General features: G+C 46.1%; 1 long non-coding RNA gene across 3 annotated transcripts; it reads left to right on the top strand.

Moving 5' to 3' along the window:
• The first annotated feature begins 8 nt into the window (after positions 1-8).
• On the top strand, positions 9-26,721 carry LOC110144992 (uncharacterized). 3 transcript variants are annotated; one of them, XR_011485011.1, is made up of 7 exons: positions 9-218; positions 783-6,814; positions 12,792-12,937; positions 15,699-15,790; positions 16,857-16,947; positions 18,562-25,152; positions 25,300-26,721. It is a non-coding gene; the product is annotated as an uncharacterized lncRNA (long non-coding RNA). The 3 variants fall into 3 exon arrangements; XR_011485012.1 differs by having other exon boundaries at positions 24,974-26,721; XR_011485010.1 differs by lacking the exon at positions 25,300-26,721 and having other exon boundaries at positions 783-3,590; positions 18,562-23,631.
• The last annotated feature ends 270 nt before the right edge of the window (positions 26,722-26,991 follow it).

The following is a 26,991-nucleotide window of genomic DNA, read 5'->3' as shown; positions in this document are numbered from 1 at the left end:
TGGTCGGTCTGAGGGGCGGGGCCTGTGGAGGGTGGGCTACCGGAGTGGAGCCTTTGGCAGCACGCAGGCTGCCCGCTGAGCTCTCGGGTTCCCACGCTGCCCTCCTCTCAAGCCTGCACCGTGAGGATTCGGTCCCTACTAAGCCTCGCTTCCTCCTCCTCTTCCTCCGAACTGCCCCCGAGAGGCACCGCCACTTCCTGCGGGGCTAAAGAGCAAGGGTACGCGCCTGGGCCTGCGGCGCGGCTTCAGAGAAGGAGGAGAAAGGGCAGGCTGGTGGTTGTCTGGAGGGGTTGGGGCAGCGGCAGCTGACCTGTGTGGGGGGTGGGGCGGGGGGGCGGGAAGAGGGGCGGAGAAAGGTTGCCCTGGAAACGGCTTCGACGCCCAGCGGGAGGTAGGACGGCGGGAGAAGGATTCTCCCGGAGGTTCGAACCCCCTCTCTGGGCGGAGCTAGGTCCCTCACTGCCCGGGCTAGGGGATATCGAAGACCCACCCAGCTCGGATTGGGAGTGTGTGGGTGCCTGTTCTAGCGCATCCCACACCATGCATTGCGTGGGAGGATGTCTAGGAGCCCAAGTAACTCCTACGCTGCCACGCAAAGGGAGAACAGCTGGCTTTATTTACCGTGTGAACGGACCTGGACTCAATGCCGTGAAGTAGGGGATTGTTCCCATTTTACAGATAGAGTTCAAGGTTCAAGAAATTTAAGACTCTTGCTCAGCTGGTGTGAGGCAGAGGCAGGCTTCTGGCTCTAAAACCATTATTTCCCGCTTGTTGATTTGCAGCAGATAAAGGCTGGAAGCTGTCTGGGTGAGAGGTTTAGGCACTGAAGTCGCTTGCTTCAGATTTGACCCGGGCCCACCTGATTGCCTCAGTGGGCAGACCCCTCCTTCCTGAGAAAGACTCCTGGAGGCGCTGTCACTTTGGTGGAGGGAGCAGCTGAGGGGCTGTGGCAGCCTACTCTAAAGTGCTACCATACACTGAAAGTTTCCTACAGCCAGTCAGGCGCAAGTGTGACTGCTTTAGGTACGTTGCCTCAATCAACACCATGAAGTAGGCAGTTGTGACTCTTGCTACTTCACAGTTGAGAAAATTGAGGCTCAGGAGTTGACACGTGGTTGCGATCACACAGAATCTACTTTCTTCACTTGGTTTTCTGGACACCACGTTTTCCTCACTTCACTGGCCACCACTCTGTCTCTTTTCCTGGGCTTCTCCTCTTTCCTGGTTGTTGAAGGCCCCAGCGCATAGTCCACGATGCTCTTTTCTGTGTACACTGCCTAGGGGTGATTTGTAATATCTGCATGCTGATGATTGCAAAATTTCCTATCTCCAGCCCTGACCAACCATCTCATATTCAACTGCCTCTCCTACTGGCATCTCAAACTCAACACATCCTGCCCCCAACAACCTACTCCCTACACTCCATTCTTACTCCCCTCAGAATGGCATTCTCCACTGTTCATCTCACTGTTGTTCATCCATTTTTCCCAAGCCCCAAGCCCCAAACCTAAAAGGTGTCCTTGATGTGCTTTTCTTATTCTTAAAGGGCATTTCCAGCCCCTCAGCAAGTCTTGTCAGTGCTACCTCCAAATTATCAGAATCAACCACTTGCTAACTCTGCTATAACCGTCCTAGACCAAGCTACCATCATGGTGGCCTAGATTATAAAGTAGACTCCTAACTGGTCGGTCACCCTGCTTCTGCCTTTACCATGCCCCCTCCCCAAGCTATTCTCCAAGCATGTAGGAAGATCACTGTAATCATAAATCAATTCATGCCACTTTATTTAGAAAAAGGGCTTCCCAGGTGGCTCAGTGGTAAAAAATCTGCCTGTTAATCCAGAAGAGGCAGGAGACGCAGGTGCAATCCTTGAGTCAGGAAGATTCCCTGTAAGAGGAAATGGCAACTCACTCCAACATGCTTGCCTGGAGCATCCCATGGACAGAGGAGCCTGGTGGGCTGCAGTCCATAGGGTCGCAAAGAGGCAGACACGTATTTAGAAAAAAACTCCACATCTGTAGAAGCCCTGTCTTATCTGATTTCTATCTGTATTCCCCTATCACTTTCTTCTGCTATCACCCTGTACCATGCTCTACCTGCTTTAGCCACACTAGCCTAATTGCTGCTATTCCTTGAACTTACCCTGTTTCTTCCTGCCTCAGGATGTTTGTATTTGCTCTTCACTTAGCCTGAAACACCTATGAAATGCCTCCTGGGCTCAGTCAGTCAGTCGTGTCTGCCACTTTTTGACTCCATGGACTGCTGCCTGCCAGGCTCCTCTGTCCATGGGATTTTCCAGGCAAGGATACTGGAGTGGGTTGCCATGCCCTCCTCCAGGGGATCTTCCCGACCGAGGGATCGAACCTGCATCTACTACATCTCCTGCATTGGCAGGTGGATTCTTTACCACTGAGCTACCTAGGAAGCCCAATACTTAGCCCTATTGTACATTCAGATCTCTCAAATGTCACCTTATGAGAGAGGGCTTCTCAGACTAACCTATGTAGAATAGTTCCCCCCACCCAAATCTCCTTAACCTGCTTAATTTTTTTTCAGAGTAGTTATCATTACCCAAAATTAAACATTTAATTTATTATTGTCTCTCTCTTCCTCTCATATTAGAAGATCAGAAGCGTGAGTGCAGGAACTTTCTCGCTTGTTTACTGTAACTGTATCCTCATCTCCTAGAACTGGACCACACACATAGTTGGCACTGAATAGACATTTGTTAAAATACCTAGAATATTTGTTAATATTTTACATATATGTAAGTATACTTCCCTGTAGCTCAGACGGTAAAGACTCTGTCTGCAGTGCAGGAGATCCGGATTCAACCCCTGGGTTGGGAAGATCCCCTGGAGAATATAACAACCAACTCCAGTATTCTTGCTTGTAGAATCCCATGGACAGAGAACCCTAGCAGTCTATAGTGCATTGTATTTCGAACACAGAAGTCAAGAGTTGTTCACCAGGGAGCTGGTAAGGGTAAAGCTGGCCCCAACTGTCTATGCCTAGAGAAAAATGCCTGGCTATTGAGTGAGGATGGGTCAGAACAGTCCCCTTTCTGATAAAGGTGAGGAGGGGAAAATGGAGGTGTATCTTTTACATGTCCAGAAAATGACCAAGAGACAGAATCGAGGAGAGGTTAGGGGTCACAGACCTACCCAAAGACCCTCTCTGTGGCCAGAAAGCAGAAAAAGGAACAACACTTGCTTATTGTCCGTCTCTTGGGAATATGCAGAATCTACTGAGGCTTGACACAGCCCCAACAGCTCCCCCATCCCAAGGTACCTAGAACTGTTTCTTCCTTCAGAAAGGTCCATAAAGTCAAAAGCCGCCCAGGACAACATCACCCAGCTGTCTAAACCTGAAATGGAGTTAGAGACAGAAACAGACCCGAGATAACCTTCTTCAGTTCTTTTCACTCTTTGTCTGATGAAAAATTAATACCATGAAGAGATACCAGAAGGAGGAAGTTGCAGTGCTGATTGGACAAAAGCTGGAATCTGGGTTTGGTGTTTGCCCGTCCAATGCTGATCTTCCCAGAACCACCCAGCTGACTGCTTCTGCCTGCAGATTGCCTTCAACTGGTTAGTGATTTCCTCTGCCCTCTTATAGTACCCTCATTGCACCTGTCATTTTACATTTTTTTCACCCTAGTAGATGAGAAGAGCATAGAATAGTGCCTGGCACATGGTAGATAGTTATTTCAATTATTTATTTCTGTATAACACACCACCTCAAAGGTTAGTATCTTAAAACTAACCATTTCTCTCTCACAGTTTTGTGGGTAAACTAGTAGTTCTATTTCACGCGGTGTCAGCTGAAGCAGTGGCACAGTTGGAAGTTCCAAAATGGTGTCATTCACAATGGCTGGCAGCTGGCACTGGTGGGGGGTTGGGTCAGAATGGGTCATGGGTCAGGAGTCCCGGTTCTTCACGTGGGCCTCTCCACAAGGGCCTCTCACGTGGCTACTTGGGTTTTCTCACAAACTGGACTGTGTGTTCCTGGAATGAGCATTTTAAGAACAAGGGGAGAAGATGCACATCCCAGAGGGCCTAGCCTTAAGCGTCAGGTGGGCACCCTCTTTCTTCATTCTCATGTATTTATTTTTGGCTAGCTGGGTCTTGGTTGCTTCATGCATGCTTTTTCTTGTTGCAGTGAGCAGGGGCTAGTCTTTTTGGAGCTGCGCAGGCTTCTCACTATGGCGGCTTGTCTTGTGAAGCACAGGCTCTAGGCATTGCAGGCTTCAGTAGTTGCAGCTCTAGGACACGTGGGTTTCCTTAGTTGTGACACACAGGTTCAGTAGTTGTGGCTCTCGGGCCCAAGAGCACAGGCTCGGTAGTTGTGGCTCACTGGGCTTTGTTGCTCCGCAGCATGTGGGATCTTCTCCGGCCAGGGATCAAACCTGTGTCCCCTGCCCTGACAGGAGGATTCTTATCCACTGTGCCGCCAGCGAAGTCTGTGTGAGCATTTTAGATAAATTACAGCACAATTCAGAGTCAAGGGAAGTAAAAATAGACTCTACCACTTGATGAGAGGAGGGGTAAAGAATTGGCAGCTATCCTTTTTAACCGACTGCAGTTTGCCCAGAGACCACAAATTATTTCAATTCCTCCCCCGTATAAAATACATTAATCTCCCCCACCCCCAACTTCTCCAAAAGTTCATCCCATTATAACTTCAGGTTCAAGTCCAAAATTGTATCATCTATATTAAGTATGATTCCTCAGGTTCAGGAACATATGAACTATAAAACAAATTGTCTTCTTTCTCTTCCTGTTGCTGAATAGTGGAGTCCAAAGACCATTAGGCAGGGATGAACAAGGTAGGAGTCCAAATGTCATAGGTGTGGATAGGGTGTCAGAGCCCAGGTGAACAAGGAGGAGTGGCAGCCCGGCACGGGACGTCAGAGCCTCAGCAGAGGAAAGAGGGCACCGTGGAGTACAGGGGGGTTTCTGTAACCCAGGTCGGCCCTCTGCAGGGAGCTGGGGTCCCATGGGGGCGAGGAGATCATCAGATGCAGGGAGACTGATTAAAAGTAACTGTATATAGGTAATGAGAGTCACCCAAGTTTCTGACTGCCAGAGAAGGGAGGTACAAGTATAGACAAGCAGAAAACCCAAAGGAACTCTGATGCTTTACTGGAATTGGGGGAATTGCTGTGAATTCATAGTTTCAATACATAGACAATAAAATAAATATAGCTGTGTGTTTATATGTAAATATGAGTGAACACCTGGGAGAAGTCTTGAGGGCAGAAGCTTCCCAAAAGTGTTAGTCACTCAGTCGTGTCCAACTCTTTGTGACCCCATGAACTGTAGCCTGCCAGACTCCTCTGTCCGTGGGATTTCCCAGGCAAGAATACTGGGGTTGGTTGCCATTTCCTTCTCCAGGGGATCTTCCTGACCCAGGGATCGAACCTGGGTCTCCCAACATTGCAGGCAGATTCTTTACTGTCTGAGCCACGAGGAAAGCAACCTAGCACCCAAATCTTAGTTTCTAAATACCGTTTTCCAACAAAAGGAACTAGGTATGCTAGGAGGAAAGGCTGATTTCAGGGATATTACAAGATGAGCCTGGAAAATCTTATTCCAGAAGGTAAAAAGGAACCCAAGCTCCTGATTTAAAACCCCCACCTCCCTGCACTGTTTCCCTTTGGTTAACCATAAGTTTGTTTTCAGTATCTGGAACTCTGTTTCTATTTTGTGAATAAGTTCATTTATATCATTTTTAATTAGATTTCATATATGAGTGATATATTTGTATTTTTCTGTCTGACTTAGTTCACTTAATATGATAATCTCTAGGTCCATCCATGTTGTTGCAAATCGCATTATTTTGTTCTTTTTTATTGCTGAGTAGTATTGCAATGTATATATGAACCACATCTTCTTTATCCATTTCTCTGTTGGTGGACATTTAGATTGCTTCCAGGTCTTGGCTATTGTAAATAGTGCTGCAGTGAACATTGGGGTTCATGAATCTTTTCAGCTTATGTTTTTCTCCGAGTATATGCCCAGGAGTGGGATTGTTGGATCATATGGCGGTTCTACTTTTAGTTTTTTAAGGAACCTCCATACTGTTCTCCATAGTGGTTGTACAAGTTTACATCCCCACCAGCAGTATAGGAGGATTCCCTTTTCTCCATATCTTCTCCACCATTTCCTGTTTGTAGACTTTTTAATAATAGCCATTTTGACTGGTATGGGCTGATACCTTATTGTAGTTTTGATCTGCATTTCTCTGACAATTAGTGATATTGAGCATCTTTTCATGTGCTTTTTGGCCATATGTATGTCTTTGGAGAAAAGGCTATTTAGATCTTCTGCTCATTTTTTGATTGGGTTGTTTGTTTTTCTGACATAGAGTTACATGAGCTGCTTACATATTTTTTGAGATTAATCCCTTGTCAGTTGCTTCACTTGCAAATATTTTCTCCCATTCTGTGAGTTGTCTGTTCATCTTGTTTATAGTTTCCTTTGCTGTGCAGAAGCTTTTAAGCTTAATTAGGATAAAGAAACTTTAATGATGTATTTACATAACTTCAGAGTATCTCTCCTATAAAACACTTGTAATTTCGATGGGAAAATCAGAGAAATCCAAATTATGAAACATTCTACAAAATAACCATGCTGAAATCCTAAAAAAATTGTCGAGGTCATGATCGTCAAGGAAAGATGCAGAACTGTTCCCCACTGAAGGAAACTAAAGAGAAATGGAAACCAAATGCATTACCATGATTCTGAAGTGGCTCCTTCTGCCATAAAGAATATTTTGGGGACAACCAGTAAAACTTGACTGAGGACTAAAGGTAAGATAATAGTAATACATAATATTAATTTCTTGATTTGATTTTGATTATTGTAGTTATGTCTTTACTGCTTCATCTAGTCCCAACCTAATCTAAAATAAAATGCAGTTTGGGGTGGGGTTTTGGAGAGAGGCGGGGGTTCCGGACACCTGACCTTAACAATGGAGAAGGAAATGGCAACCCACTCCAGTATTCTTGCCTAGAGAATCCCGTGGACAGAGGAGCCTAATGGGCTGCTGTCCATAGGGTCGCACAGAGTCGGACACGACTGAAGCGACTTAGCATGCGTTCATGTATTGGAGAAGGAAATGGCAACCCACTCCCACATTCTCTTGGAGAATCCCAGGGACAGAGGAGCCTGGTAGGCTGCCGTCTGTGGGGTCGCACAGAGTCGGACACGACTGAAGCGACTTAGCAGCAGCAGCAGCAGTTATGTTGGAGATAATGAAGGACAGGGAAGCCTGGTGTGCTGTAGTCCATGGGGTCGCAAAGAGCAACTGAACAACAACAACTTATGTTGGAAATATGCACATAAGATTTCAGGGTAATGCGGCATTGTGTCAGAAATTTACTCTCAAATTGTTCAAAACAGCATTTGTACTAAACTTGCAAATTTTCTGTAAGTTATCTTTTTCCCTCATATCCAACATATAACGGGAAGACAGGGACAGGAAAATCATAATAGAAACTCCCACTTAAAAGGGGGTAATAAACATAGCAGTCCTTAAGTCTTTAGAAAATCTAGGATTCCATGGTGCAAATGTCACAATTTCCCCCTGCTCCAGAGTCCGGGAATGTGATGCCCTGTGGTTCTTCACCCTCTGGTTGGCTCCATCCTCTGGGTCATTTCTGCTTTCCCTCGGTTTGCAGCAGTCATTTGTTCAGGCTGCTTCAGTGGGTGCCCTCTGCCCTCATTTCGTTTTGAACTGTCTTTGTCTATTTTAGTCCAAGCTAGTGGTACGTATGCTGGTACAATTCTGTTAGGTGAGGAGAACATAAAAAAAATTTTGTGTATTTCCCACGAACTGTATTGAGTTTCACTCCATTCGACAAAAACTACATCCCCATCTCAACACAAGTTCCTCCCTCCTCTTGTGAGTCAGGATACCGTCGGACAAATCCTTAAGATTCTTGGAAGCACTGTCATCTAGGTGAGAAGTCCATAAAGCAGTGCTTGAAATCTTTATGAGATTTTACTGTCAAGAGTTATACAGTCATGTCCTTGACCTTGAAACCAAACACTACTGGGAGTGTCCTAGAATTAATCCTGCCTCTAGGTTTTAGTTTACTTTGAGTAAACTGTTTTTGCAGTTTGGGATTGAGATTTCTTAGAAAAACTAGGTGTAAAGTAATTAGCCTCCAACTAATAAAAATAAATGGAAAAAATAAAAAATTTAAAAAAAAGAAAAACTAGGTGGTTTTCTGCTTCATACTGTGCTGGCTGGCGTAGGGCCTCATTCACATGGCTAAAAGTTGGTGCTGGTTGCTGTCTGGGAGTTTAGTTGAAACTGTTAGCCAAAAGTTTCAGTTTTCCACATGACTGCTTGAGCTTCCTTACAGCATGGCAACTAGACCCTAAGAAGGAATTTCCCAAATACGTAGGAGGGAGTGGAAGATCTCTTAAGGCCAAGTATTGGAAGTTATTCAGTGACACGTGCACTACATTCTGTTGGTCAGAACAAGTCACAGAGCCAGCCCAGATTCAAGAGGAGGGGAAGTAGACTTCACCTCCTGATGAGAGATGTGGTAAAGAATTTGTGTCATTATAACATAAATAAACTGTTTCTCAGGATGGTACTCCCATCCACACTTGTTTTGAGTGCCCAGCTGGGTCTCTCCCCATGACCTGAGGTGAGGTTGGCTTCCTCCTCACATTCTTTCCCCCAAACCCACAGAGTGCCCCTGGTGCTGGGTCTGTGCCCCATGAAGTGACCTTGGCCATCCATTCCCAGCAGTATCTATACCCAGAAAAGAACGTGCCCACAGTCTGTTGGGATGAGTTCTTTCCTCAAGTGCTACTTTTTCATACTCTGGAAAGGCCAGCAGAAGCCTGGGAACTGCTCTCAATGCTGTACCTGAAGGGCTGTTGAAATATCCTATCTGTCTTAATGCCATAATAATGCTACATGGCAAATAACCAACAAATCTAAGTGCTATAGGTGGCTCAGCTGGTAAAGAATCCACCTGCAATGTGGGAGACCTGGGTTTGATCCCTGGGTTGGGAAGATCCCCTGGAGAAGGGAACGGCTACCCACTCCAGTATTCTGGCCTGGAGCATTCCCTGGACTGTATAATCCATGGGGTTGCAAAGAGTCGGACTCGACTGAACAGCTTTCACTTTCACTTTTCACAACAGTAAAGCATGTACTTCTCTCTCACGTATCCATGGGTTGGTTAGGGCAGCTCTGCTTAAGGCTGGAGATCTGTTGGTTGGCTAGGTGAGTCTACTCCATGAGTCTCTATTCTGTGTTACCTACCAAGGGCATGTTTTTTCACATGGTAATGGCAAAAGCACAAGATGAGTGAGTGAAAAAAAATCCAATGCCCCTTTGAAACTGTGCTTGGAATGGTCATTTCTACTCACACTGTGAGCCAAAGCAAATCACTTGGCCAACCAAACATTAGCAGGACAGGAAAATGTATTCTATCTCTAGAGAAATACAGGGAGTGGTGAAGGACTGAAAATGACGCAATCCTCCATTCCCTTTTTTTTTTTTTTTTTTTTAATAACAACTCACAATTTACATTTCCCCTGATCTTCCTACCTCCAGCTTCCTGCCCTTCCCATCGTGGCCAATGGACTTGGTCAGATTTCAGAACTGAAGAGAATCTGGAAGGACACCAGCTCTTCTTTCATCCACACACAATAGGCTTTTCTCACACAATACACTTTTGAGAGTTCAGCCAGTTTTGTGTGCACACCTCCAGTGTCAGGGAGCCCATTATATTATGAGCCAGCCTGTTCCACTGTGGATATCACAGACCCAACAACTAAACCCTTCTCATGTTAAGCTGAAACTCACTAGTAGCAGTGATGCCAGCTATGTTCCATGGAGCCACAGAGAAAAAACTGAATCTTCTTTCACTTAATAGAAAGTGAAAAAAGATTTAAAAGTTCAGACATATGCCTTCTCCCAACATAAAGTCAGTTCCTCTCTAGGCTGACTCATATCTGTCATTTCTACTGTTCTTCATGCTTCATGGTTGAGTTCCTTCCCCATCCTGATCATTCTTCTTTAACCAGACTCTAGCCTGTCACTTTCCTCCATAAAAAAGCAGCGCCTGGGTCTGAATTCAACATTCTAGCTGGGGTCTCAGGAACAAAAGTGAGCAGGACTATCACTCACCCCATAGTTCCATATACCACACTTTTACCAGTGCTTTCTAATACAACTTTCACTTTTTGATGTCCATGTTAGAGACAGAGCTGGAGACAGAACCCTGGAACAGTGGAAACACCCCCTACAAGTTGACTTGGAACTTTTTAAATACAGTCTTTGTACCAATCAGTGTTTTTGACTACGTAGATAGTCAATGACATCACTGCTCTGCCGTAGCCATTACTGCTGGTAAACACTGAGCATCCCACTTCAGGATGGGTCAAGCGGCTGCTGCTGTTGTCATGACTACTTCCTACACTACATCCACCTCTTAAATTCACCTCCTGAAAATTAAAAGTCCCTGGTGGGAGTGGCTGAACCTAATTCACATGACTGACCCCTGGCTGCAAGGAAGTAGAAAGGAAAGTCTTTCCCTTTCTGCTTCTATGGGAGCCGGGGCAGCTTCCCTGGTGGCTGAGACAGTAAAGAATCTGCTTGCGATGTGGGAGACCCGGGTCTGATCCCTGGTTTGGGGAGATGCCCTGGAGGAGGGCATGGCAACCCGCTCCAGTATTGTTGCCTGGAGAATCCCCATGAACAGAGTAGCCTGGTGAACTACAGTCCCTGGGGTCGCAAAGAGTCAGACATGACTGAGCGACTAAGCACGATACTGTAATGGTGTTGTTAGAAAATTCCTCCAAAATAAGATAGAGGTTTGCATGCTGAATGAACAAATGTAATGACATAGGTTCACTCCAGTGATTTAGCAGATTACTTTTCCTCTTAATTGTACTATCACCTCGGCTTCTCTGGTGGCTCAGTGGTAAAGAATCTGCCTGGCAATGCAGTAGACACAAGTTTAATCCCTGGTCCAGGAAGATCCCACATGTGTGGAGCAACTAAGCCCGTGCACCACAGCCACTGACCCTGCTGCCGTAAAGCCTGGGAGCCGCAACTGCTGACCCCACGTGCTGACCCTGCTGCCCTAAAGCCTGGAAGCCACAACTACTGCGCCCACGCTCCACAACTCAACTACTGAAGCCCTTGTGCCCCAGAGCCGGTTCTCTGCAACAAGGGAAACCACCAAAATGAGAACCCAAGCTCCACGACTGGAGAGGAGCCCCCACTCACCACAATTACAGAAAAAACCCATGCAGCAACAAAGGCCCAGAATAGTCAAATAAATAAAATTATTTTAAAAAAATCTATTCTTAGATGAGAGCATAATTTGCAGAATGAACTTTTCCTTCCTGTAATGGACAGGTGTTAATTTTGTCTCCCCTGTATTCATTCCTCATGCTGATAAAAGATGTCCACCCTTCCCCACTTGACTGGGCTAATCAACCTCACTGCAGTCCCCTCAGTGAATGTGGAGTTCATATCAGCCCAAACAGAGTGCTGCTTCCCTCCAGTCGCAGTGATTCGTTCAGGAAGCAAAGGTCCCCTCCTCTCCAGAATTTTGGTAAATGTTGAGAAAAAGCCTCTTCCTTTCCTCTGGGTAGCCAACCCGGAGTTGTCAAGGGTATTGTATCAGTTTTCTAGGACTCCTGTGACAAATTGCCACACGCTTGGCAACTGAAAACAATAGAAATTTCCTCTCTCATAGTTCTGAAAGCTAGCAGTCCAAACACAGGATGTTTCCCTAGCATTCTCAGAAGCTCTAGGGACTATGCGTCCTTGCCTCATTTGCCTTCAGTGGCTTCCAGCAACCTTGACCTTCCTTGGCTTCTAGTTGAGTCCCTCCACTCTGCCTCTGTTACCACATGGCCTTCTCCGTGTGTATCTCTCTCTTCTGCAGATGTATTCTGTTCTGATTAGGGCACCAATCACTAGAAAAAGGGGCCCAACCTTAATCCAGTATGACCTCATCTTGCCTTAACCAATTGAATATGTAAAGACCCTATTTCTAAAAAAGATCTTTTCTGAGTGTTTCCCAGGTGGCTCAGTGATAAAGAATTCGCCTGCCAATGCAGGAGACACAAGTTCGATCCCTGATCTGGGAAGGTTCCACATGCCTTAGAGCAACTAAACCTGTGTGCCACAGTTACTGAAGTCCACATACCTAAAGCTCATTCTCCATAGGAGAATCCATCACCGTGAGAAGTCTGCACATTGCAACTAGAGTGTAACCCTGACTCAGCACAACTAGAGAAGAGCCCACACAGCCACTCTGTTAAAGACCCAGCACAGCCAAGAATAAATGAATGAAGAAAATTATTTATTAAATATCTTTTCTGAGGTTTTGGGTAGACATGAATTTTGGGGGTATACTATTCAACCCCCTAAAACTACCACATGGAAAGAGCCTGCCTGAGAAGCCGAAAAGGAGGTAGGAGTGTGCCCGCCATGGCCATATCAGACTGCCCCGGACTCATCAGTAATGGGAACTGGCAAATCCCCCCTCCCTTTCCCCCCTTAGATCTGTTTGAAGTAACAGAAACCGACCACCACCCCTCCTTTTTCAAAACTGGAAAATCATTTGCACATGACCAATGTTCCAAACTTCTTCCTATTGCACTCGTCCTCCAAAAACCTCTGACAGGGATTGCGCAATCTCACTTGGAAGTTTTCTCAGTGTCTTGGATTGACTTCATTTGGGCAGGAAACAAATTTATTTTGAGCAGCTGGATGAACTCGCAATGTCTTCTATTTTACAGACCACAAAGAGAAGTGGGCCCAGAAGTGAAAAGCGAGCACTGCCTACATTCCTGAGGCTTCTTGCCCCATTCTTGTCCCTCCCGAGACCCAGCAGCATTTCTACCCATGGATTCTGTGCATTTCTCCTTCTCTTGGAATCTTGCAGGTATTGCACGAGTGAAGTTCAGACTTTACAATCAAAGAGACTGACAAATAGGTCAGGTACCAAGCAGGGACGAAACTAGAGAGGGAGAAGGGTAAGGGATGCTTAGCCTAGGCACACAGGTCAATGTGGGTCACTGGGCAGGTGGGTAGAGGAGAGGCCATTCCCGGCAGGAATGAAGTTTCAGGAACCAGAATAGAAACTTGCTCCTGGCAGGCCGGGTGGGTGGGGCCTTGCCTGGGCTTCCTTGGGAGCGACCTGGGCTGCCTGCCAGCCCTCCCCTGGGAATTTCCCAGTCTTCCTAATTGTGTAAGACTGGCCTTGCCAAAGGACACCTGTTCCCACTAAGCTCTGACAGCTGAGGTGTCCCTGCTTTATTGCTGCCTGTCATTACAGTCCGAACTTCCTAAGTTTGGGCTTACCTGGTGGCTCAGATGGTTAAAGAAGCTGCCTGCAATTCAAGAGACCTAGGTTTGATCCCTGGGTTGGGAGGATCCCCTGGAGGAGGGCATGGCAACCCACTCCAGAATTCTTACCTGAGAATCCACATGGACAGAGGAGCCTGGTGGGTTATAGTCCGTGGGGTCTCAGAGTCGGACACGACTGAGCGACTAAGCACACAATACCTCCTAAGTGTTTGGGAAGAGCTGCTACCAGCTGGTTGTTATTCTGCTCCTCTTCCCAGTCAGCACACCACTCTGTAATTCCCTAGCCTGGGAATGTGAGGGGAAGGTAGCCTGCAGGTTGGACCTCAAGTTGTTGACAGCAATCCAAGACCAGCCCTTATGTTACAGGCAGGATGGTCAACTTACCCCTACTTGCCCATGAACATGAAAATCTGTTGCTAAGTCATGTCTGACTCTTTGTGGCCCCATGGATTATAGCCCGCCGGGCTCCTCTGTCTATGGGATTCTCCCGGCAAGAATACTAGAGTGGGTTGCCATTTTCTCCTCCAGGGGATCTTCCCGACCCAGGGATTGAACCCAGGTTTCCTGCTTTGGTGGGTGGATTCTTTAGCACTGAACCGCCATTCCAGTTTTAAAAGTGAAAATCAACATCCCAAGATCCCTCTCAGTTCTTGGAAAACTAAGAGGGTTAATCAACCTAATTATAGACTCCCCGGGTTCTCGGAAACCTGCATTAACACTGGGCCTTAGATGCACCATCCCAGGTCTGGGGACTCCAGCTTCCAAACCTTACTCTACTAAGTACGCCCACACAACTGGCGTTTCTGAAGCTGATTTCTGAAACTCACCTGGGCCTGTAGGCAGTATGGCGAGTAAGATTCTAAAGCCTCTCATTCACGAACTGGATCAGCTTAGACAAGCTAGCTAACCTCTCAGTGCCTCACCAGGAAAATGAAATCAATAATAGTATATCTACTGTGCCATGGTGTTGGGAGAAAAGTAAGAACAGTGCCCGACTATATAAATGCTGGCAATTATTCCCGCGCCCTCACTCTGGTCTAGTTGGTGCCTCCTCCCTCCAGGGGGATCATGCCCACCTCTCCCTGGGCACACACCAGAGTCCCAGTGGCGTGGCACAGGCCGTGGGAGGACCTAGGCTGTCTCTAGAGACTTCACCAGGACCTCTCCTCCCTGAGTTCCAAGACAGGGCGTTAGAGGACAGCCTGCTTTCTTTCATTTCTGGGCAGAATCCCTAAAGAGGAACACAGAAAGGGGTGAGCAAAGGACCTCAAAGGCTTGGCCAGCCCGCTGGTACTGACGGAGGTTCCCTGTGTCTCCAATCCACTGCCATCGTGGTCGGCTAAGTCCATCAAACTGTTTCTCAGCAACTGTGCTCTCACACCTGTCAGCCAGAAGTAAGAAATTCCAGTCCAGGAGTGTCGTCTCCTGACAACTTTGCCTACAATCACAGCACGCCTTGAGGGCTTACTATATGTGCATGGTTGAGAAGTGACAGAGTCCCTGCAGACGGCTAATCCCCACGACCCTGACAGCTGGAGATGGGGGCCAACTGCCCACAGAGGCACCCTGGTCTGCGTTCATTTCCGCCACTCTGTTCTGGGAAGTGTACACACCAATGCTGGCTTTATGTGTCACAGTGAAAGCAAACCCCAATGCCCTGGTGCTGGGTTTCAGGTCCTCTTAGGAGAAAACCCTGGGAGTGCGTGCACCTCCCCTCAGGCCAGCCACACCAGGCCAGCTCTCAAAGGCCTCTGGTGTCTCCCTTTTCTCTCATCTTTCCCCACTCTGATAAATGTCTTGGGATTAGCCCTTCTGTGTTTATTGGATGAGCAATTTGTGTCTGTCTGAAAAGCTGCGTCTGAATAATATTTGGCACGAGCTGAAGAAATGTGATCTGCCACGTTCCCCTCCAGGCAGCTCTCAAGCCAGCACATCTCCTGCCAACAGGATTGCATGGCTCTGCAGCTGGGTCTCCAGCTGAAACGTGTGTGGAGTGGGAAGCAGGGAGGGGAGTGGGTCAAAGGGTGAGGGAGGTGCCTGGGGTGGCACCAGAGGGATAGGGCAGCCCGAGTGAATCTGCTAGTCATCCTGGAGCCCCAAGAATAATTTGGGGACAGGCCCCCATGTGGCTCAGGAGCCCAGATGGTTACCTGGGCCCAGAATCCCAGGTGTGAACAGCTGCTAAGGAGATTCAAGAGAGTCCAGGAGAGGCTGGAAGCTCTCAGGCCTGGAGTGGTCATTAGGGCTGGGCTCCTGAGGTCTGAGTGTTTGTGTGGGACAGGGAGAGGTAGGAGGCTCTGAGGCTGTTTAAATGTTTCCTCACTCCATCTTTACAGGCCTCCTGGGAACTGGGGGGCTCAGAGCTTGCAGTGACAATCAGGCAACCCAGCCGTGATGTGCTGCAGAGTGTGGAGGAAGAGGAAATTTGGTGGGTATGAGTGTGTCAAGAACTTCCACCCTTACTCCACCCCACCCCAGAAGCCGCTATTATCCCTCCTTAGCACGCTCTCTGCTCCTATCTTAGGGCCCATATCACTTCTTGAATCCTGTGACTCAGATCTCCATCCTTCCACCACCTCTGCCCCACTCTTTCCCAGCCCGTGATAAGACTGAAGGCAGGACATCGTCCCTGGGCCCCTAACAGTGAGCACGGGAGGAGAAGGATGCCGAGGAGGCATCAACCCTGGTTTACTGAGTCAAGGGATGAATTAGAGAAGCTGGGAGCTCAGACCTCAGTGGTCACAGATGCCCAGGAAGATAGCAGGTCAGGCAGAAGCAGCAGTGCCGGACATTGGTTCAGGAGTCGGAAAGGAACTGTAACAATCCTCAGGTCTGCCCGGGCTATGGGGAAGGTCGGCCCCTTGGGACAGGCCCCTTGCAGCTCTTTGTATATCTATCTTAGCATTTCACACGGTTCCATCATGTGGAACCAACCGGGTTTCCATCCATTTGGTTAATGTGTTTTGAATTTCTCCCTTGTACCATACTCCATAGGGTACCATCTGTCCTCTCAAATAGAAAAAAAAAAAAAGCAGAGGTACCATAAAAAGGTAGGAGCAATCTATGCCCTCACTGAGGCACAGAGAGAAGGCTATAACAATTCAGAAGAGAAAGAGGTTAATTTCACTTGAAGGAGCAAGGGAGTCTTCATGGGGATGGGGCAATCCATAAGACCTCAACCTGGACCATAATGCGCCTGCACCCTAAGAGTGCTGTTCTTCACCACCCACTCCCTCCAACCCTCCACCTCTCCCCAATCCCCAGCCCCAGCACACACCCAATTTGGTGCCCATGGCTGATTTTGCTGACTGATTCCTTACTCTTTCTTTAAAAAAAAAATTATTTATTTGACTGTGCCAGGTCTTAGCTGTGGTATGTGGGATCTAGTTCCCTGACCAGGGATCGAACCCAGACCCCCTGCATTGGGAGTTTGGAGTCTTAGCCACTGAACCACCAGGGAAGTCCCTGATCCCTTCCTCTTTCACTGAAAACAGGTATGTCCACAGAATCCATCTCAACACGGCAACACAGCCAGATGATCGGAGCAGGCACGTGGCACACATTTGCCATCCCTCACCTTGGAAGGTGTGTACAACTGGGACTTGCAAGGATGGGAGACAGAGGGAGCAGGCTGAGCAGAGACACTGAGGTGGGCAACACAGACACATGTGATGGAAGTGAGTGACCTGCCATGGGTGGGTTTCCTGAATGAGGACCAGGGAACAGCATGGCTGAGAAAGTAGTTGAGGTAATAGCTGGATTGACGTCTTGCCAGGCTAAGGCTTGTGGGCCCAGGCCTGGGAAGGGGGCAGAGGCAGTCTGAACTGAGCTGTTGGGGGAGCTGATGGGCTGCCATTCTGATGGCAGTGGCAGGGTGGGCTGGGGTGGGGAGAAGCTGGAGGCAGATAGAGCAGAGTCTCAGCAGTCAATCCTTGGCAGCCAGCGACAGAGCCCCCTCTGAGCGCCTGCGGCACTTGGCAGAAACATCTGCTCCACACTCGCCCCGCCGTCTCTCTTGGAGCTGTCTTCTGACAGCCTGATGGCCCCCGTGGCCTGCAGCTCCTTGACAGCAGGAACTGTCTGCTGCCTTTCTGGGGCCCCAGGCCTGACATGGTTCTTGGCAGGTGCTCATTAGATATTTGCGAAGTTACTGAATAGGGCAGTGAAAAAAAAGAACAAGGGGCGTACAGAGAAGGGCACAGATTTCCGGGATAACATCCTGTTTAGCAAGTGCAGTTCTGTAGGCCAGGCATGAGCACAGCGTTCTCTGGTGTGTGTGGAGAAGCTAAGGTCTGTGTGGGCAGTGCAGGCGGGGAAAGAACATCAGTTCATGTCTAGAGGCTGGGAGTTGCCGTGAGTGCGTGTGTGTGTGTGTGTGTGTGTGTGTGTGTGTGTGTGTGTCTTAGGGAGGGCTTTTCAGAGAGGTGGACAGACAGGAGACCCCATGATCTATACTGTCCTAAGGTGCCTTAGGAAATGTACTCAGACTCTTTTGATTGCAAGTGACAGAAATTCATTGAGGGCAATCTTAGAGAAAATGGGTATTTATTGGCCCATAAGGTGCCTTTGGAGACAGCCAAAACCAAGGGTTCCAGTAATGTCCGTCTCTTTTCATTTCTAATGTCAAGTATTCTCCACTGGTCAGTTAGCCTGACTCTCAAAGCCGGGCTCCCTTCACAGGCTGGAAACATGGCTGCCAGGAGCCTGGGTCTCACACCGTGGGAGCTTCCCTATCAGAAAGGCCTCAAAGGCTTCTTTTCTCGTGTCCCGGTCTCAGTTCCCAGGAAAGGACTGTGATTGGCTCTGTTCTTGTGAGGAGCCTGCCCCTGGCCTAAGACTAAATGCAATGGCTAAGAGAGCAGGGTCTTGGAAAAAGGACATGCTTCCACCAAAACCACCGTACTTGAAGTGGAAACCGTGTGTTTCCCAGAGGAAGAGCCAACAGCAATCCTGTCTGGGTGTTTTGCATAAATTAACTATTCTGCACAACAACCCCAACAGCTGTTACTATATTTACTATTATAGTCATTGTTACCCTGGAGAATTGTTACCTCAGGAAACCGAGGTACAGAGAGGTTGAGTAACTGCCAGAGAACACACAGCTAGTAAACAGCAGAGATGGAGCTGAGATTTAAATCGACTCAATCTAGCTTCAGACCCAATATCTTCCTATTCTGTTATTTTGCCTGTTCACTTCAGAGGGAAGAAAGCATGGTATAGGGCTATGAGAAAGAAACCTGGACAGTTTCTCCTGCAGAGATCCAAGGCCTGAGCTGAGGAGCCTGTGGAAAGATTGGTCCAATGTCATGGAAATCTGGAATAAGAAACACCACCACCCATTTTACTCTCACTGAAGATATCTGAAAAGGAATGTTTCATTTTAACTTCTTTTTTTCTTCCATCTTTATTTACTTAAAATAGAATTAGATGAAGCCAAGAAAAGCATGAAAGAACAATGAGGTCCCATTTTCACCTATTAAATATTTAAGCAGCAGTGTAAAAGGCACGCTGACAATGGTGGGGAGATGGCTTGCTTCTAAATGCTGGTAACAGGACAAAGCAGTCCAACCAGTGAAAAAATTATTTGGCCATGAGGGTCAAGAGCTTTAAAAGCTTTCTTTAACTTTAACCTGATCACCTCACTCTTTAGAAACAGCTCATGAAATCACAAAATAAAACCTAGCTAGTGCCATGTGTAAGAGACACATCTAAAATAGTGCTCCTCAAACAGATTGAAAGTGGCAGAGAAGGAAAAAATAGAAAACAGAACAAATATCACACATGCAAATACAGGTAACAACAACAACAGAAAAAATGTTATGATATTAATATCAGACACAGCTGAATTCACAGAAAATCAGAAGACAAGCCACAGGAGAAAATGTAATGATAAAGGCTGAGAGCCACAGTGAAGATCTGTCATAAATATTTATGCACCAAAAATAAAGTATCAGAATTTATAATGCAAAAAACGGGGAAGTACGTGGAGACATGGACGGAAATATAGTAATAGTAGAAAATTCTCACTTACCTCTCTTAGTCCATGATCAATAAATCACACAATAAGGAAGGATATGGAGGACTTGACTTGTTAACTTAGTAAGGCAGATCAAATTAAAAGATATCAAACTCTGTACCTTGAAAACCTAGAATATATTCTTGTTAGTGCCTGTTGATTAACAAATGACCCCATGACAGGCTGAGAAAAACAAAAGAACAAAATCTCAGTACATTTCAAAGTAGGATGAATACAGATAACATTCTCTAATCACAATGTAGTAAAACTAGAAAGTAATAGCAAAATCTGAGACTGAAAAGCAGTAGAAAAGTTGAAAATTAAATAAAAAGAAACAAACTAAAAGCTATATCTGAGTGAAATATTATTCAGTCTTTAAAATGAAGGAAACTCTGACATATGTTATGACATGACGTGAGGGGTCCTCGAAGACACTATGTTAAGTGAATTAAGCCAGTCACAGAAACACAAATACGGTATGACTTCACTTACATGAGGTATCCAGAGCAGTCAAATTAATAGAGACACGTGTAATGGTTGTTTCCAGGGGCTGAGAGGAGTAGGGAATGGGCAATTGTTTAATGGGTATAGAGTTTCAGTTTTGCAAAATGCAAAAGTTCATCTTATATATTGACAACGTTGTGAACATACTAAACACTACTGAACTGTGCATTTGGAAAGGGGTACGATGATAAATTTTGTAATATATGTATATTTTAAGAAATTTTCTCTTTGTTAATTCTCAAAGTGTAAAATATCTTTTAGAGGAAATTTTAAAAAAAAAGGATAGTTCCCAAGGAAATAGTGCGAAAGACAAGTCAAAGGAATGAGCATTTTTGTGGTTCTCAGCTAAGTTTCACATAATCTTCAGGGGAGGATTTAGAGGGATAAAAAGGAACAAGCTCTGAAACCGATGCGTTGACATGGCTCAAAAAAATGTTGGTTTTCTGCCTGCACTTATTCAACCACCTTATGCGCCAGGCCCTATATTGGGCCCTGGAAAGACCAAGAAGAGTTAGTCTGTCCTCAGTGAGGGCAGCCTGCAGGGAGGCAGGCCTAGGGGAGACATATACTTCATGAACTACAGTCAGGCTGGACCCTGCCTGAAGGGCTCCAGGAAGGGGAGGAGGAGGAGCAAGAGGCCCTATTGGAGCCAGGACCTGGGAGCTGGCCTCTCAAAGGAGGCTAAAATTTCACGAGAGGAAGAGTGCTGTGAAGGGCAGTGTAGGCGGAGGAGACTGCAGTGCAAAGGCCCAGAGAACAAGACTGAAAATTCTGTTCAGCCCCAGCAGGTACTTCCAAGCAGGAGAAGGAGAAGAAGAGGAAGTACAAACAGCCAAGGGTGGGTCCTTCTCCTCTCTGAAGTTAACACCCTCCTCTCCTGGATTTCTGGTTGTGGCCCCCTCGAGGTGATCATAGTGAAGTCATCTCACCTCTCATCAACAGAATGCAGCTTCCTCATCAACACAATGCCAGCTGGGTTCACGGGGATCAGATGAGGCACAGTGTTTTAAGAGTTTGGAGCCTCACACACATTCAGCACACAAGAACATTTTTTATAGATGCACATTTATAGGTGCACATTTTTTATAGATGAACGAGCATTCTCCAACTCACCTTTATCCCTTATTCTCTTTGAAGGCTTTTGTTGGGCTTGATTCTTTCTTTCCTGAAGTTTCTTCTAAGATTCCCTCTACCCACTTACACATAAGTTATCAGCTCCCCGAGGAAAGAGAGAAAGTTGACTCTTCCTGCTCTCTCCAGGATCTGACACTCATCAGATAGAATGGCCTCCCTAGCTTCTGGCGGCCAGATCAGAGTCACAGCCACTCCATGGGGCCAACCACGGTGCCACGTACAGTTGGAGCCCCAGCGAACATTACAGGAGTGGCCACATCTTCTGTCTTCTGGTGTTTGGGGTTTTGTCTCCTGTACATGGCAGGCAGCATCCCTTGAACCTGGGAACTTAGTTTATTTGTTATCTGATTGACGTGTCAACAAACAGTGGCAAAGGTTGCACTAGTGCCAAATGCAGTGAGCTCCAGGACAAGGAGCACCTAAGCTTCACAGAGGAGCAGCGTGAACTGGGCTTGGAGTCAAGAAAGGACAAAGGGGTTAAAGAAAGAGAATGCAGTTCAGGAGGAGAGCTTGGGGCCACTGGCAACAGTTGCAAGGCTGACCAACTGTTTCTCATAAGGCGGTGCCTGGTGGCAGGGACACAGCCTCTATTAACCTCCTCCAGAGGGTTCTTTGCAAATCCTCCTCTCACTGCCTCAGCCCTCTTGGCCTTACATCATTGGCCAGAGCTTTCTCCCTAAGGAGAACAGAGTGCTTCCAGATTCCCAGAGTGAGTGGTGATAGAGCAGAGATTAGGATCTGACTGAGTTACAGTCCTAGCTTTTCTATTCTTAACTCTTAGGCTTTTATGGAGCTCTGGGGGTTGAGCTGCTTTTTAAAAGGCCAAAGGCATGGTGGGTACAACTTGCTCACCATTAGGAAAAAAAATTAAGTTAGAGATCTGAGTCATGGCTGACATTAGAATAAATTCCAGATGGCTGAAACCTTTGAATGTAAAATATAAAATCATAAAAATAGTAAAAGAAGAATAGATAGATGAATGTTTATTAATATCATTTTGGAGTGGAAGGGAGTAGAGAAGACCATTCTAAGTTCAACACCAAAGGCAGATAATAAAGAACAAATTGACACTGGTTTCAAAAAAAATCATGCACAAGAAGTCTGGCACAAAAGTACAAGTGTTAAGAAAGAACTTCAATTTCAAAATTTCAGTATTAATGGAACCTGGGCCATTCCTTGGGATTGTTAATTTGGAAACTGCATTTGAAGTATCTAATGAAATTTCCCCCTTCCTTATCCTCACACCTACACTGATCACCCAGCTGTGGGGGAGATTCACTTCAAACCAGGCTCTTTGGCCAGAGGTAAGGTCTTGTTCCAAACAGCTAAAGTCCAGAAAGGGAAGAGGATTGTCATACCCAAAAGACAAGACAGGTCCTCTTCTTCCTTAGCTACACCAATCTCATCTACCCCTAACCAATACACTCCACTCCTCCACGAAGTTACTAGATGGGGGCTCAGTAGTAAGAATGCACAATAAAGACATGGACAAATATCTAGAAAACTACACATGTGAATAAAGTCAGGATAATGAAACAGGACCATCACAATCCACTATCAGAAAAACTAACATCAGGAAACAGAATTAGGGACGTCCCTGGTGGTCCAGTGACTAAGATTCTGAGCTCCCAGTGCAGGGGGTCCAGGTTTGATCCCTGGTCAAAGAATTAGATCCTTCATTCGGGAACTGGGAGTTTGCATGCCACAACTAAAGATCCTGCATGCTGCAACAAAGATCAATGATCCTGAGTGATGCAACTAGGACCTGAAGCAGTCAAATAAATATTAAATAGGCAGAATTAACAAATACTAAAGAACAAGACTTCAGATTCACTGCAATTAATAGGTTCACAAGAAATGTGAAAGGATATTTCATATATTTTTAAAAAATCAACTGGAGATTTTGGAAATTTAAGAACTCAGTTTTCCAAATAAAAATTCAATGGACTAATCACAAAACAGATATTGCTGAAGGGTGAATAAAAAAGTTGAAAGATCAAATGGAGAAATTCTCACAAAATGCAGTTCAAAAGAATAGAGATGGGCAGTATAAAAGAAAAGTTAGATAGGAATTCCCCGGCAGTCCAGTGGTTAGAACTTGGCGCTTTTTTTGCCAGGGCCTGGTTTCGATCACTGGTCAGGGAACCAAGATCCCACAAGCCCCATGGTGCAGCTAATAATAATAAAAGTTAGAAGACAGAGGTCAGTTTGTTCCACTGCCAGTAGTTTGCCAACCTCTCTGCTTTATGGCTTTCAGTGTTCTCACTTGTAAGATGGAAACAATAATTATACCTACTTAGTAGGTTTCTGGGAATTAAATAGGGTTCTGTGTCAAGTACTTTGCTCACTGCCTTCACACAATAAGTAACCAATAAATGTTACTGTTGATAATGTGGTTGTTGATGTAGGTGCTGAGAATGAAGAAGGGGGTCATGTTTATTCATCACCTACTGTGCACACAGCAAGGCTGAGTCTTAAAGGGACTTGGAAGATTTCATTTATTTATTTTTATTACTCAATGAAAAACACCTCATGTTGGCATAGAAAAAAAGTGGGGAATCCATGGAGGATGGATCCAGAAATTCTACCATCCTATTTTATAGGAATTTCAGAAAGGGAGAACAGAAGGAATGGAAGGGGAAAATTTTTAAAAAGAAAGCAATGACATATTGTTTCCTAGAAGTGAAGAAAGGAATAAGCTTTCACAGTGAAATGACCCATTGAGCACCAAGAATAACTTTTAAAAAAAAAAAGACCTACACCTGGATTCATTCAACATTCAGAAAACTAAGATCATGGTATCTGGTCCCATCACTTTATGGCAAATAGATGGGGGAAAAGTCGAAACAGTGACATTTTATTTTCTTGCACTCCAAAGTCACTGTGGACGATGACTACAGCCATGAAATTAAAAGACACTCCTTGGAAGGAAAGCTATGACAAACCTAGACAATGTATTAAAAAGCAGAGACATTACTTTGAAAGCAGAGTTTCATATAGTCAAAGCTATGGTTTTCCAGTAGTCGTGAATGGATGAGAGAGTTGGACCATAAGGAAGGTGGAGCGCTGAAAAACTGATGCTTTCTCACTGTGGTCTGGAGAAGACTCTTAAGAGTCCCTTGGACAGCAAGGAGATCAAACCAATCAATCCTAAAGGAAATCAACTGTGAATATTCATTGGAAAGACTGATGATGCTGAAGCTGAAGCTCCCATAATTTGACCAACTGATGCAAAGAGCCTAGTCATTGGGAAAGACCCTGATGCTGGGAAAGATTGAGGGCAGGAGAAGGGGGCGACAGAGAATGAGATGGCTGGATGGCATCACTCACTCAATGGACATGAGTTTGAGCAAGCTCCAGGAAACAGTGAAGGACAGGGGAGCCTGGCGTGCTGCAGTCCACTGTGTTGCAAAGAGTCAGACATGACTTAGCCACTGAACAACAACAACATCTGGATTAATTATGATGAAATTTCAAAATACCAAGCATAAAGGAAATGCTGAGCAATTTAATTCCATTTCCTTACATCTGTAAGTGCATATTTCTAGGAGGAGGACCCAGAGCAAGTATCCAGTTCTCAAAAGAGCAACCAAAAAGCAAGTTGAAGAACCACTTCCTCCAAGAAGGCCATGCCTTCAAAGGGGTGGGGTGGGGGGGGTAGGAGGGGCTTGACCCCTAAGCAAGACCCCCTCTCAAAGGTTGTTCCACATCTGGATCTTTAATTTTAAAATACCACGTTGGCATATGGGAGAAATAAGAAAAAGAAAGGTTAGGAAGCCTGGAGGGTGGGTCCAAAATGTTTGCCATCCTTTTAATAGGAATTCCAGAATAAGAGAAAAGAAGTAGTCCCTTTCACTCCTTTTTCTTGCATATTTGGAGAAGGAAAATTTTAACCAAGCTCAAAACCAGCCTGCCCTTAACTCAGACAACATATTATTATACTTTCTTCTCTCTCAGAGGAACATCTGCAAAGACTTTCCTCCAGGAATGTGCCTGCTGTTTAAAAAGTCGCGTGACTCAAAATGCTAGTGGCATTTGCTACTCTGAAAATCTAGCTGAAGAAATGGGGCAGAGGGCGGGTCCTGAGAGCCCACTGCAGCCTTCCAGCTTTGGAAATGTGGAGATGTCCTGAGCAGGTACGAGCCCCATCTGGGTGGCTGGAGACTTGGGTGGGAGACTCAGCTCCGCTACTTCCAATTGTGTGATCCAGGCAGATCACCTTTACTTTCTGAGCCTCTGTGTCCTGGTCATCGAAATGGGAACACATTTATTCTGCCTCCCAGGGTAATTCTGATGCTAAGATGGTAAAACATGAAGGTGCACTGAGATAGCAAGCTCTAAACCAAGGGTCACATATGCAGATGCCTTCAAGGACCACTCAGGTAAGCAAATTTGTGAAGTGACCAGCTTAACATACTAGGGAATTGTGGAGACCCTGACCTAACAAACACTCCTGGAAGCCAAATTTGGCCCTGAATCACCAGGTTGTGATCCTTGCTCCAAACAGAAATAAGGATACTTTGAACAAAGCAGCTCTCAAAACTGATGTAAAATAAAATTCTTTTTTCTTTTTTTTTGCCCTATTGTGGGTTCATTTGTGTCATCTTCTCTCAATAAATTAATTAATTAATAGTAAGTGAAAGTCCCGGGACTTTCCTGGTGGTCCAGTAGTTAAGAATCTGCCTTGCAGTGCAAAGGATGCAGGTTCGATCCCTGGTCAGGGAACTAAGATCCCACATGCCTCGGAGCAATTAAGCCCACACACCACAACTAGAGAGTCTGTGCACCACAGCGAAAAAGCCCATATGCTGAAACTAAGACCCGATGCAGCCAAATAAATAAGCAAATAATTTTTTTTTAAGTAAGTGGAATTCCTAACCCCAAGAATGTGACCTTATTTGGAAATAGGGTCATTGCAGATGTAATTAGTTAAGATGAGTTCATACTGGAGTAAGATTGGCCACTAATCTGACTGGTGTTCTTAGAAGGAGGCAGTCATGTGAAGACAGAAAGACCCATGGAGAAGCCCACTTTAAGACACAGGCAGAGAGGGTAGCGATGCACCCACCTATGAGCCGAGGAGTGCCAGGATTGCAGGCCATCGGGGGAAACAAGGGAATAAATTCTCCCTCAGCACCTCAAAGGGAGCTAATCTCACCCTCACCTTGATTCCACACTTCTAGCCTCCAGAACTGTGAGAAAATAGATTTCTTCTGTTCTAAGTCACCTGGTTTGTGAGACGTTGTTATGGCAACCCGAGGAAATGAATACACTCCCCTGGACGGAACTTTTCTTTTACAAGAGGCCTAAATTTCTGATTTTCCTCATGAGTCAGTGAGTCTCCCAGCTTAAGTGCTCACAGGGTCAAGGCCTAGGGCGAAGTGCGTCCAGTGGCAGGCCCCCGCCTCAGGGTGCAGTCACCCTCCAGTTCCCGCAAGGGCTGGTCCCGACGGCAGGTGCCTGCTTAAGAGGCGGGCGCCTCTGGCTATGCCAGACTCTGTGGCAGTAGTACTGCTGGAATGCTGGATCGAAAATCTTTGAGTGGTGCTGTGAAGCTGGCTTCCCAGGTGGCGTTAGTAGTAAAGAACCCGCCTGACGATACAGAAGATGTAAGAGACTCCGGTTTGATCCCCAGGTCACAGGTTAGATCCCTGGGTCCGGACGGTCCCCTGGAGGAGGGCATGGCAGCCCACTCCAGTATTCATGCCTGGCGGGCTACAGTCCCTGGGGTCACAGAGAGTCGGATGTGAATGCAGTGACTGAGCAAACCTGCCCTCCTCTGAGGCCTACATCCCCCTCCCACCCTTCACCCTTCCCTAGTAAGAAAGCATTTAATCCTGAATTCCTAAGCCACCTTAGGAAGTTTTTATTTTTTTCCCTGGGTATCTCCCATATATGTATGAGAGAGACAGTTTAACAAACTTCTGTCTGCTTTGCCCTTGTTAATCTGTTACGAGTCTCAGACAGGAATTCAG

This window comes from Odocoileus virginianus, chromosome 31, assembly GCF_023699985.2.
Source record: "Odocoileus virginianus isolate 20LAN1187 ecotype Illinois chromosome 31, Ovbor_1.2, whole genome shotgun sequence".
In the NCBI taxonomy this organism is placed as follows: Eukaryota; Metazoa; Chordata; class Mammalia; order Artiodactyla; family Cervidae; genus Odocoileus; species Odocoileus virginianus.
This window is presented reverse-complemented; position numbering and strand designations above follow the sequence as displayed.